The following is a 13738-nucleotide window of genomic DNA, read 5'->3' on the forward strand; positions in this document are numbered from 1 at the left end:
TGGGAAAGCTGGGATCGGGAATGGGATCCGGGGCAGAGACACATGGGGAGAGCTGGGATCGGGAATGGGATCCGGGGCAGAGACACCTGGGAAAGCTGGGATCGGGAATGGGATCCGGGGCAGAGACACATGGGGAGAGCTGGGATCGGGAATGGGATACGGGGCAGAGACACATGGGGAGAGCTGGGATCGGGAATGGGATCTGTGGCAGAGACACATGCGGAGAGCTGGGATCGGGAATGGGATCTGGGGCAGAGACACCTGGGAGAGCTGGGATGGGGAATGGGATCTGTGGCAGAGACACATGGGGAGAGCTGGGATCGGGAGTGGGATCTGGGGCAGAGACACATGGGGAGAGCTGGGATCGGGAATGGGATCCGGGGCAGAGACACCTGGGAGAGCTGGGATCGGGAATGGGATCTGTGGCAGAGACACATGGGGAGAGCTGGGATCGGGAGTGGGATCTGGGGCAGAGACACATGGGGAGAGCTGGGATCGGGAGTGGGATCTGGGGCAGAGACACCTGGGAAAGCTGGGATTGGGAATGAGATCTGCGGCACAGACACCTGGGAAAGCTGGGGGTGGGAATGGGATCCTGTGGCAGAAACACCTGGGGAGAGCTGGGATCAGGAATGGGATTCTGGGGCAGATGCCTGGGGAAAGCTGCGATAGGGGATGTGATCTAAGGGACAGGGCAGCCTCCTGCCAAAATTGCCTGCCTGTAGAGGGGCTTATCATGTCCTGGGACACTCGGCCCAGCACCCTGGATCTTCCTGAGCAGCTTGGCCACGCTCAGTGGGGCCCTTTGAGCCATCCTTATTTCTGTTCCTCTGGCACCAAGACAGGTGGTCTAGAAGGCAAATAGCATCCTGGCCTGCATCAGGAATAGTGTGGCCAGTAGGATCAGGGCAGGGATTGACCCCTTGTATTCAGCACTGGTGAGGGCACACTTCAAATCCTGTTTTGAGTTCTGGGCCCCTCATTACAGGAAGGACACTGAGGTGCTGGAGTGAGTCCAGAGAAGGGCAGTGAGGTTGGTGAAGGGTCTGGAACACAAGTGCTATGAGGAACAGCTGAGGGAGCTGTGATTGTTTAGCATGGAGGAATGGAGAGTCATGGGCGACCTTATTGCTCTTTACAAGTCCCTGAAAGAAGAGTGTAGTCAAGTGGGGGTCAGCTTGACAGGACAAGAGGAAAAGCCTTCAAGTCATATCAGGGGAGGTTTAGATTGGCTATTAGGAAAAAATTCTTCATGGAAAGGGTTTTCAATCCTTAGAATACAATGCCCAGGAAAGTGGTTGAGTCACCAACCCTGGAGGTATTTAAAAGGTTTGTAGGTATGGCACTTGGGGAAATGATGTATTGGTGGGCTTGGCAGTGCTGGGTTAGTGGCTTGACTGAATGTTCATACATGTCTTTTCCAACCTAAATAATTCTATGACTCCCTGGCATTTAGGTGCTTATCCCCCCTGAAACTGCAGGCCAAGGACCTAAAGTGGAGTTGCTCTCACTCAGATGTTTTAGACTGAGGCTGAAGTGGAGAAAAGTGTCTGATTGTCTCACCACTGATGATGAAGGGTCACCCAGGCCATGGAGTTAGTTTCCACTCAGACACCTGCACCACTGGTGTGTGCAAGGCAGAGCCTAGCACCTGTATGCCTTCCACTGGGAGAATGGCACTGTCTTCCATCCATGGGTTTGAGTTCATTTAGGGAGATGGAATCCCCTATACTGCTGTCCATTCTTAGCACTGAGATTTTACATTTATATACATATACACACACACATGCCTCTGTGTGTGTGTGTGTGTGTGTGTATGAGTATTTAACTCCGTATTTCTGGGAGTTTTTCATTCCAAGATCTCATGGAAAAACTGGTGTGATAGATATACAATTTTTCTTTCCACCAACATTTGCATTTGCTTGCATCAAATCTGTATTTCCTGTCTCCATTCCTTCTTCTTCTCTGTAAAAGCCACATGTATCTCAGAGCTGCCCACACAGCATTGTAGAATCACCATTTTTGTGCTTTCCAGCCTCAGCACAGTTAGCTCTTGTGAAACAGCATCTTGGTTCCCAGGAGTGACATCAGGAGCTTTTGGGATAAACATAATCACCACCTGCACATCCAGAAGAAAACAGAGTACATTTGATTGAACAACTCCACATTAAAGTCTCTGTATAGCTTTTATAAATGACTCACCCAATAGCTCAGTTCACTGAGGCCTGATTTCAGAGTACAGTCTGGTCTTTAAGCACATACTCAGATGAGGGATCACAACTCTAAATCAGCAGCACATGTGGACATGATGCTGATTAGCACAGCATGCATGAACGTCAATACTTTGAGTCATTATTTTCAGGGGCAAATCAGAGGTGCTGCTTCTGACGCAATTTCTCCCAAGCCTTGTTCCACCAGGAGCTGCTTCTGTGCTTCTCCCTGGCAATGACCCACTTTGTTCTATTATTTAGAAAAGCATAACCATATAATTCTGAGTTATAATTCTGAGTTTTCTCTCCCATTGTGCTGGATAGAGAGTATAAATTTCCATCTATTTGTCCTGCTGCAGACAACTCACCTTCTTCACACCAGGCTGATCACACTTGTGTGGTTTAGCTTTCCCTTGCAGAAACCATGCTGTACCTCTAATTTTAAAAGCATGTCTTTCTTGAGCTCCTTGCTGTGACAGACAGAGTTGAGTGCAGGAAGATGAAACGGGATTGTGCAGAACATGGTGTTGTATATGCCTAAAAATATGGGAGAAGAAGTAATTTTAAAACTACACACAGAGTTAACACATACATGACCAAGAGTATCGAGACCAGTAAGAAAGGGCTGGGAGTTGGAAGAGAGAGGACAGGGAAATACTGCTTGTGGGGAGAAGTTTCTGTTTTGGGGATGGTTGCAAGGAAGTGTGACAGCATCTACCTGTTTCCCTCAAGTGTTGGTGGGCTTATTTTGTAAGCTCAAAAGCTCAAAGCTTTTGTGCTTTGTAGTAGCAAATACTGAGGTAAAAGCATTGGACCCATGTAGCAAAGAGTGGAAATGAGGGATTTAGTTTAAATGCTGTCATTGATAAAAAGTAAGCACTGAAACTATGTGCTTACATAGAAAGAGAGGAATGGTAGGCAGGGGAAAAATACCCTCGTCTTTTTGCTCCTCTCTCATTTACACATCACACAGTAGATAGCAATTATAATGAAATACAGTCTGTGGTATAGCATGATCTGTGGGAAAAGTGAGACCACAAGAGACTTTAACTGATCACTGAATAACAGATGGGGTTATAAAACCTGGGACAATAAGGAATATTTGTGGAACAAATGAAAGATCAATTCCCCTTCTGTTGTAGAAGCAAGAAAACAGGCAAGTGTTAAAGAACAATCTAAAAGGCAAAATGATGAGGGAAAGAACATATGGCAAAGATAGAAACTGCTAAATACACACAGAGGAAAATATATGTTTTTAAACTTGCTTTATAGCATGCCTCTTTCTAGTTTTTGCATGCTTCTTTTGCTAGCATTTGTGAAGAAATAATTACTTGGATCTCAGTAGTTGGATCTCAGTAGTACAAACCATGAAGAAACTAGGTACAGAATATAGGTTCAGTAAAAGTTTAAAGCACAATAGGCAGAGGAAAAATGAGATTTATCACAGGTCGTCTGAACAAAAATGCTACCAATTATCTTTTTCCCACACATATTATTGTAAAGAAGATTATGCCATGTTTAGAGAGTGAATGCAATTAGAAATGGGAAAGAAATCAGCTCTGTGCAGCCACAGCCACTATACATTATAGTGCAGTATCTAAGCAGCAACACCAAGTGTGTCCCTTACTCCATTCTCCTGGGAAAAGAAGTGCATTAAGCATGGGAAGCACTGATAAATGACTCAAATACTGAAATCCCTTTCAACTACTCAGAGTCTGTTTGTACAGTCTGATGAAGGCCAGGAGGAGGCCAGCATGTGAAATGAATGACCAGTGCAGAAACTCAGCCAAAGAGGGCAGCTCCAAGGACAGCCAGAGCTTGCTGGCAACCTGTGGAACATGCAGGGCTGGATATGGTTGGCATTTCAGCAGCCCCAAATGGTATTCAGTTTCTGGGTGAGACAGATGTGAGGATGAGAGGTACCCAGATCAGCGCTTGCTGCCATCCCCAGCTTGGCACATTCAGAGCACCCTGGATGTGTGCAGTCGTCCATGTCCAGCAGTGACCACTCCAGGGACCCTCTGTGAGAAGTTCATTCCAGACTCAGCACTGAACAGCCTCACTCCCACTGTGAGCTGGAAGGCTGCATTTAAACATGTGCTGGAACTGCAGATTTCGGGGAGAACACCGGGCTTTCTTGTTCCCTCACTCTATGCCCAGTTCTTTGCTACAAAGTCCCACAGAGTTCACTAGGACTGTCCTATATTTAAAAGAAAGACCTGCCACCCAGAAGTAACACCTTTTATTTTTATGTTTCCGTGTTTGTTCTAAACAAGTATTTATTTTTCTTTATGCTGCATTTTTTAAAATCATATTAGTATGAAAAAGAAAAAAATGAAATTAAAAGAAGATAGCCCTAAATCTGTTCCTACAGCTCAATTTGACTTCATCACAGTGAATATTAGACTACATCACAGTGTGTAGTATCATTAATGGCAATATGAGACCAACAGCATGGAGAGAACAGCAACACTGATTCTTATCACCTGGGCTACACCGCAGAAGAGTGTGAGCTGTATTCTCAGCAGAGCTTTTTCTGGGTTATGACTCATGCAGAGCCCAGTTTTTCTGCTGCTGTCCCACCTACTGAGACAAAAAGGAGAGCTACAGTAAATAAATAAATAAATAAATAAATAAATTACCAGCTATTGTTATCAACCAGAATTCAATAAAGAAATTTACACTGATACGCATCCTGCATGCAGGCACCCTGGGATCCTGAATCCAACATCACACTTCTGCCTTGCCCCCTCCCACTCTGAAGCTCTGGTTGAAGCTCCCTTATTCCAGGTTTTCTCATTTGCAGGCATTTACCTATAAGAGTAGGCCAGCAAAGAAGAGATGTTTTTAAGGACTCTACAGCTAAGGAAGAGTAGGTGGAGAGGTTGGAAGGAAGATGTGAAAAAGCCAGAGGAGGTAAGCAGTAGGGTAATCAGATGCAAGTCTGGGCAGTGGGTGAGAGCTTGCTGACAGCAGCTTTGTCACCCTGTTACAGACCTTTCCAGTGATGTAGGTAGGGCTTGTGACTGTAAGGGCTTCAGTTTTCTCTTTTTTAAGAATGGGTGTGTTCATGTGCCAGATGGAAGTTACAAATGTGAACCAGCATTTATGCAAGTTCGGTGGAGAGCCCTCTTCTTCATACCCACCATAGCAAAGCTGATGCTGAGATAATCAGAAGCTGAACTTGGGGTACCAGCAATCTTTTACCATCCGGTGACCTTTGACAAAGTGAATTAATATAGGAGGCATCTGCATATCTAGATGGGAGGGGATATGTGCTCCATGAGCCTGCTTTGTCTACACTGCATTTCATCTTTTTGCTGGCTTAATGAAGGGGCAAAATCTTGACATAATTGTAAACTCTTAACTACCTGGAAGTAGAGACTGTCTTTACAAGGTTCACCAAAATAAAGGACATCAGCATCTGTTTCAGATAGCTGTGCACAACCAGACTTGAAACAGTAATAATAATACAAGTGCTCAAGTATGACACATTAGGATAAAATCAGAATGCACAGCCAAGTAAGTGACTTAATCTTCCATGAAGCTGCTTTTATTTGGAACCCTTTAGAAAGCTGCAATAAATTCATTCTTTTGGCTGAACTGGCATAAGCACCTTAAAACATGGCAACAGGTTTCCAATTTCTTGAGTGTTAGGCTTTGGGGCTCATCTTTTTGAAATATTTAGCAGTTTTCTCCCATCAAGTCATTTTGTGGGGTTTTGTTTTGTTTGGTTTGGTTTGGTTTTTTGTTTGGTTGGTTTTGTTTGTGGGTTTTTTTTTTTTTGTTTGTTTGTTTTGTTTTTTTCTGGGGAGGATTCTGCAAGGTGAAGCTCTTCCCTCGGGCTGGTTTTATTTTGTAGACATCTGAAACATTTGGGATCAGATTACATACTGGCAAGTAGGACAATGGCATTGCTGTAATGAGCTGGAGGCTAATTTATAGGCTTTGCAGATGTGAATACATTACCATGCAAATCATGTATACTCCTGCCTATAAATAAAATAACTTACCTTGCCAAGGATGGCTGTCCCAAAAATATAATGAGTATTATAAATTATAAGCAGGTGTCAGATTTCCATTTCCTTTGTATTCTTGTTTGTGCTTCTCTAAGGAAGCATTTAAAGATAAAATGTGCAATACAGCGTATGGCACAGGCAGTTACAGTCTTTGCTGCCCAGTACTATTATCACCTTTTGCCAACTGCCACTCCTTCATTTGTTAGAAAAACAGCTAGTCAGACTTGTCAGCAGCTTTGAATAATATGTTCCTACATGGTAGTCCTCTGGAAAGGAAGGATGAGCTGTGGTGAATGCACTGAGCAGTGGTGAATGCACTGAACTGTGGCTTAAAAGTTTTCTGTTCACAGCTCTGCCTCAGACATAGCTCTTCCTCAGACCTGGTGTGTGGCCATGGGCAAATCTTTTAAGCAGTCCATTTCATTATTTCTTTAGCTAAGAAATAATCAACATTGAAGTTTGTTTTACCAGTATTTCCCATTCAAATATTGTTTTGGACTAAAGCATGTCTTTGCTGTCTACCTGTGCAAGTTTGTTTGAGTTGGCGCACAATGGGCACACCTGGCGCAGAAATAACAGCAGAAATAATTTCTGAATTTACAGCTTCAGAAGATATTTAGAAATTAGCTCAAATCTAATGGGTGCAAAATCTAAGGGTTTTTTGTGGTTTGTTGTTGTTATTTGGTTTTTGGGATTTTTTTTGAAACTTGAAGAGAACCTAATGAGACTGCACTTAATCATGTGACTTGCTTAATCAAGTCATGAACACAGGCAGGACTGATGTCTCTATGATTTTGCCAGCTTCCTGCCACTCCCTACTTCCCCAAAACACCTTTTAATGACAGAAGAGCAGAAACAGCAAAACTGAAGAATTTCTACAAGTTTCACTGGAAAACACTGCCTTGTGGAGGAGAGAATCATGAAGTATTGCCTTCCTCCCCTAAAGAAGAAATTCAACAGTGAACTTAGAGAGAACCTCAAAACTCTTAAATTTTGGTCCTAGTAGAACTACTAGTTTCTTCTTTAAATCATATTTTTGAGGCTGAGTCCAGTGCAAGAAAAATCTTTCTCAAAGTGGAATAGGCCTGCTGGAAACAAGGCTCACTGACAGTTTTGCTAATTTTATGGACATATTAGACCAAGCTAAGCCTTTGCCATCTGCTCTGCCACCAATTTTAAATGGAAAAATCTCATACCAACCAAACAAATAGAACAAATCACAAGAACATCAAGGAGATAAAAGTGATTTAACCGCCTGTATATACTCCACCAACAATGCAGCTTGCACTGAAGGTGTTCTTTCTCATGATTCTGACACAAATCACAAGGAAAACAGTTCACACACATGGTAAGTTTTCTGCTGAGGTGGAATTTTCTTGAATCAGACCTGACTCCACTAGAGTGTTCAAATGTATTTATATGAAATTATGTGAACTTTATATAAAGAGTGTCCTTAATAACTTTTTATACTGTTGGCATCACAGGCAGTAAGGTACAATGGGATGTGCCCACAGCTTTGCAAATACTACTGTGGCTAACTGCAATTTACAAGAACAGCCTTTAAGAAGCAAGCAAGGAAGGAAAAGAATACAGGAATTGCTGCTGCCCTCCTCAGAGTCGAGTGTATGTACATACAATGAAGCATCCAACAATTGCATGGAATATGCGAGGTATGTTAACTTGTGTATTGGGAAGGGTTATGGTAGCTACAGGATTTGCATCCAGTTCTGAAGAGAAAGCCTTTCCCTATAGTGGTGGTAGGGAGATGTATCTTCATTCCATGGCCAATAACAGTAAATTAGCTTAAAATATCTTGCATAAGGCTGAATGGAAACAAATGGAACTTGAGCATTTAATTTTAAAAAATTATATTTCATATACTTTGTACTTATAAATCATGGCTTAAACAACATGACTAAATCCTCTTATTCTGATATCTACGTCACTGTTCATTAATGGGTCAATGATGCTCTGTTCTTCTGCACCATAAAGATCAGCTTACCCCTGGCCTGGGAAACAACTGGATTAATTTGTTCCCAAATTAAGAAATTATCCAAAGTAGACCCTTGGTATTTAAGAGGATAATGTTTTCAACTTTCACAAAGATCGGGAAAGACACAGTAAATTAAATGAACACTTTTCTCATTACTAATTACATGTAGCTACATAAAATCTATATTGTATCTGTAATACATATGTCATTTATAAAGTTGGCTGGCATGATAGGTGGCATTGCTTCAAGGTTACCTGGCAACTGCCACAGTACAATCTCTTTCTCACCCACTTTATCAAATACTAACTGGAGCTGAAATCTTCCATCTGGATGGGTGCAGGGGTGATTGCTTTGCATTTCAATCAGATCAGTTTCACCATTTCGGGACAAAAGAGAGCAGATTATGTTTTGCCAATTTTAATGCAATCTGATAACCTTTATTTGAGAAAATGTCCCTGTTTGTTTTCATGAAGAATTAAAGCAAAATGTAAGATTGGCTTATGTATCTGGGTCATGCTTTTTGTTGGATGTCAAAAATTTGTCCAAATGTGTACAAATTTCAGATCAGCTTACACACATTCAGTAAGGTGACTAGTTTTTATTAGTTCTTACAGATCAAATGTGAGAGAGCACATTGCAAAAGTAAAGGGCTGTGGTAGAAAAGCTGCACTCATTGCACATCAACAAGACCCAAAGTAACATAGTTCTGCTGGTTGCAATTGTTTCAATAAAACATGAGGGAAAAAAGCTGCACAGGACCAATCATGTACTAATGAAATCAATGAGACTTACAGTACTACAGAAAGCAACAATACTGGTAGGCATATTTAAGATCAAACCATCAAAATCCATTTGTGCTGTATCCTAAAAATAGTCTTTGTTCTTTAAAGGACCATCATTTTAATAATCTCCCAAGAATTTCAATCTTTTATTTTTCTTTTTGCTTGCCCCATAGTACACTGAAGATAGCAAGCAGTCCAGTTTGACTACTAGAAACCAAATGAAACTGAAATGAAAAACCCCAAGGTTTTTCATTTATAGTCTGAATACGTTTGATCTGGAAGGTACTGACTTTTAAACACATAACTTTAGAATGCCATTCCTTGAAATCTCTTTTCAAAATACATGTTGAGAAACACTGTATTTCTGCTTGATTTTTCATTTAATGCAACAGAAGTTTTCAAAAATTATACATTTGGATATCAGTGCTCTCCCTCAGGTCCACAAGGCTGGGTGCTTGTGACTATTGCTGTAATGAGAGCTTTTGTGTGGTTCAATATCACTTAGCATTGGATCATGACTTAGAGGGAATTACTGTCTATTCCCAGAAAAGTGGAAGCTGAATGCTCTACTCTCTCTGATTATATCTCCAGAAAGTACATGCCAATAACAATCTGAGCATTGATTTCATGTTGATTAATACTAATAGTGAAATATAAAAGGACATCACTCAATATACAAGTTCATCAGTCAGTTTATAGCAATCTGGTCTCTTGAAGAACATTCCAAGAAAGCTTCCAAGTGTGTGACTATACCACAGGTCTACTTACAGGTCAACTTTACTGCTAATATGCAATTTAAGTGTCAAATTCAGAAAACTAGTCCTGTGCCCAGTCAGATGGCAGAGGGAGATGTAGAAGTAATTGATAGTCTTTTCCAACCTAATTGATTCTGTAATTCTGTGATACCTTTGAGATGAAAACTAGTGTCCGCAGGGACAAGAGCAAATGAGGTGTAAAATATCCTTATACCCTTTGGAAGAGCTTTTGGAGACTGGGACTTAATTCCCTTGAAAGCAGTTCCCACTTACTATTGTGAGGAAAAGGCATAATAAGTAGGAACTAAACTATGATCTGAAGTTAACTATCTCTCTTAATTCAGAATGTTTTATGTTTTAAATCTTATAAGTTGGTTTTTAAAGCTGGAAAAATATGAATCATTGACTAACAGAGTCAAACTATATCTCAGAGAGTTTGGGAGCATCATGGAGAAGAAGGAGATTTTTTCCTTGTGTTTATTATTATGTGACTGCATAAAAAGATGGCTCTGAACTGAATTCTGCCACTGTTGGCATTGTAAACCTAAGAGCATTGCCCTGAAATCAGGGAATTCATTTCAGATTGATTTGTCTGTGGCAGAACAAAATCTACACATTAACACTATTAAACATCTACTTGTCCCTTTGTGTGTCTCTTTACTTCGTACCATACTTTACAAACTCAGAGATTTGTCAGGGAGTGCTCCTACCTTAAAATTTGTAATAGTGGTGGGAAAATCTATTTATCTATTTCAAAAAGAGCATAGGAAGTTGAAAACTTATATAATATCTAGCTTTTCTAGGAGTATTTCTAGTACTTCAACTCATGTATTTATATGCTTAACACTAAACTGGTGGTGCAATTCACAGTCTATTTCCTGGCCAGTAGAGATGTATTTAATTTGACCTTGCTGACTTTTCTTGAGTTTGTAACGCAAGCCTCTGACAGCTGCAGATGTGACAATGTCCTTGTTTCCTCATAATGAGAAAAGGCCACAACAGATTTCAAAGCAGGTTATGAACACAAATATGTAGAATACATTTGTAACTTTCAGTGACCTACATTTCATACAGTTACCAGCTCAGTGACTTTTCAGAGACAGCTTCAGAGAGTTTGGGTTTGTCCATTTTGCATATTCCAAAAATATGATGGCCAGATGATACAATCTTTTTGTATCCAGCTTTTTAATAGAATACACTTTTAAGCTTTCTTTCCACAGATTAATACTAGAGGAATCCTCTGGATTAGAGGAGAAAAGTTGGACACAAGGAGTCCCCTGAAGTTTAGTTTTCTGGTTGACTTGAAACTCTTGTGGTATTAAGGTTTTATAGTACACATCTCCATGCCACCTTTTGCCATGTACTCCCTCTTCTTCACAAACTCTTGTATTTCAGGGTAGAGAAAAACTAGAATTAGTACAGAGAAGGACAGTCAGAATGACCAAAGATAATTTAGGGAGAAAAATTAAATAGAATAGTCCACTGTAGACTGGAATAAAAACAGCTGAGGGGGAATATATTCAATGCATAAGCAATCACGAAAGACAGGGAGAAAATAGGGGATGCTTATGCAGTGCTTCTCAAAGCACAAAAGAAGTACAAAAGGTAGGTTGCTTCAAAAACCTAAGCAAAAAGAAGATAAAACTGGTCAAAAAAGAACTTTCTTTTGTTTGCACACAACTTGGCTGTGGAACTCACTGCCAAAGGGTGGTAGTGCAGGTCACAAGCATAAAAGTTTCAAAAGGTACATTCCCAGAAGAAAAATCTGCCACTGTCTCAGGAAATGCCTAGTCTGCAATTTAACAGAAACTGGGAGAGTTTGGAAACTGGAAGGGCATTATACTTTTTCTGCCCTTTCTTTAAGAATGCCCAACTAACTTCTGCCACAAATACAACCACTAGGTAAAAATTACCTTGATGTGGCCCAGAATAGCTGTTCTGATGCCTTCTTCAACTGCCTTGGCAACTCTGCAGGGATGAAAAGATTATGGTAAATTGAAGATAGTCATGGTGAGTTCTGTTTTCTGTCTGTCTTTGCAAAAATTATATCTTCAATGAAGTCAGAAAGTCGGGTCTCATATTTCTATCCTGGCATGGATCTGAAGATTCTACATTGGTTTCAACTGTTCTTCACAAAATAAATGCTGTGAGGCTGTACTGAAAAGACAGTTCTGAATATATGCTGGCTTTTTTATAGCTGCCACTTCAGAGGCTTTTTCTCCCTAACTCTGTAATCCTGCATTGAGCAACACTGATGCTTAATGTACTTTGCTATGCTGAGAAAGGTCATCATTTAAATGGTGCAGAAAGCAGCAGCAGCCCAGGAAGGTTTTCATTGAGCTCTCAGCTATTGCCTCTGGTAACTCACTGTATAATCAGGCAAACAGTGACAGATGCCACCCCACCATCAGGGGTGTGCTTACAGTCTAGACAACCAAAACCAAAATCCTGACAAGGGTCTTGCTTGTCTGGGTCTTGATGCCCTCTAGGAGAGAGAAGAAAGGGTACCTCCATCTGCTACGAGGTGTCACAAAGGTGATGATGAGCCCATGGTCCAGCTACTCCCTTCACTTCAAATTTTTTTAGCAATTTATCCTTCATAAGGGGAGTCAAAACAGAGTACAAGCTTCTGACTGCTGGTCAGTCCAGTTATAGAGGTGCTTCTGGGAAGAATAATTTTGAAAAATCTGGCTAGGTATAATTTTTGAACCATGGAATCAAGTGGTTTTCCTGTCATGAGAGGGAATTTCTTAAAATTTTGTAATTAAATTTGTAAGAAGGTCTCAGGAGCACAGCCCATTTCTTTGGTCCATGCTTTCCAGCATCTGCAGTATACAATGAGATCAAGAATATTGTTAAAATGGCTAAAGCACAGGTAATACATGAGTGATAATGACTGATGGAAAATATATGTGATTATCTTGCAGTCTAACATGCCCGTCTCACACTTTTCCACTTTTTTTCCACTTTTCCTCATACTTTTAAATTTTTTTTATATTCCCAAAGACCAGAATTACAGGGCAGGTGTGTGCATGACTAGTATGGCTTATGCTACTAGAAAATATTAAAAATAGGGCCACATTGCCTTCCTTGGCTACTGGAAGGCACAGAGACATAGTAGCATGGTGACCTTCTTTGAAGTCAAGCAAACTTTGCTTTCTAGCCTAGACAGAGAATTATAATACAGATCTATTACTCCAGGTATCTTGAGCAGCTTGGCTTTGCTTTCACACTCCTTGGCTTTGCTCAGAGCTGTGAATGTATCCTGGGATGTAATCATTATTCACATAATGCAAAAGATCAGTAGCATTGGCACTGCCAGATGAAAGCTACAAAAGCACACTGCACATCTGCCACTGCTTTTTACTGATACAGGACCACTGCATTGTGCAAATTCCAGATCTGCACAGAAACCTTCTGACTCCCAGTTGGACCAGGCTTCAGCTGTGCAGGGGATCAAGACCACTGACTCCTAGGTAGCCCCTACCGCTGTAGAAGGCTGCTTTGCACAGCCAGGACCAACCAATAACAATTTATGAGCTGTAAGGGTGACCATAGAAGGTTTCATTTTCTCTTCATGATAGAAGAGAGGAGCCTTCATCACCATCATCCTAACTCTTTAGCTGTACTTTCAGATATTGTGACATTTTAGGACACTTGCCTTGAAATGGCATCCAGAGCACATGATTAAATATAACCTCCTCCCTAAGCAAAGCTTATGCATGGAGTGACTTTCAGCAGGACATAGTAACAGTGTATTTATGTGAGTACACAGACAACACACCCAAGGACTGATGGACTCCTGTCCATCTGGAAATGGAGGGCCTCAAGTGAAAAGTTTCAGCAGGCTGACTCATGGCATTCTGACATACATGCTCAGGAAGAGTCACCATGCCTTACTTATTTCTCCCTCTGCATAATCTTACTGGCAGGCCTTAAGGTGCTCTAAGGAGCCTGAACATGACCTTTGTTTCTCACA

Source organism: Lonchura striata, chromosome 3 (assembly GCF_046129695.1).
Source record: "Lonchura striata isolate bLonStr1 chromosome 3, bLonStr1.mat, whole genome shotgun sequence".
NCBI classification, from domain to species: domain Eukaryota; kingdom Metazoa; phylum Chordata; class Aves; order Passeriformes; family Estrildidae; genus Lonchura; species Lonchura striata.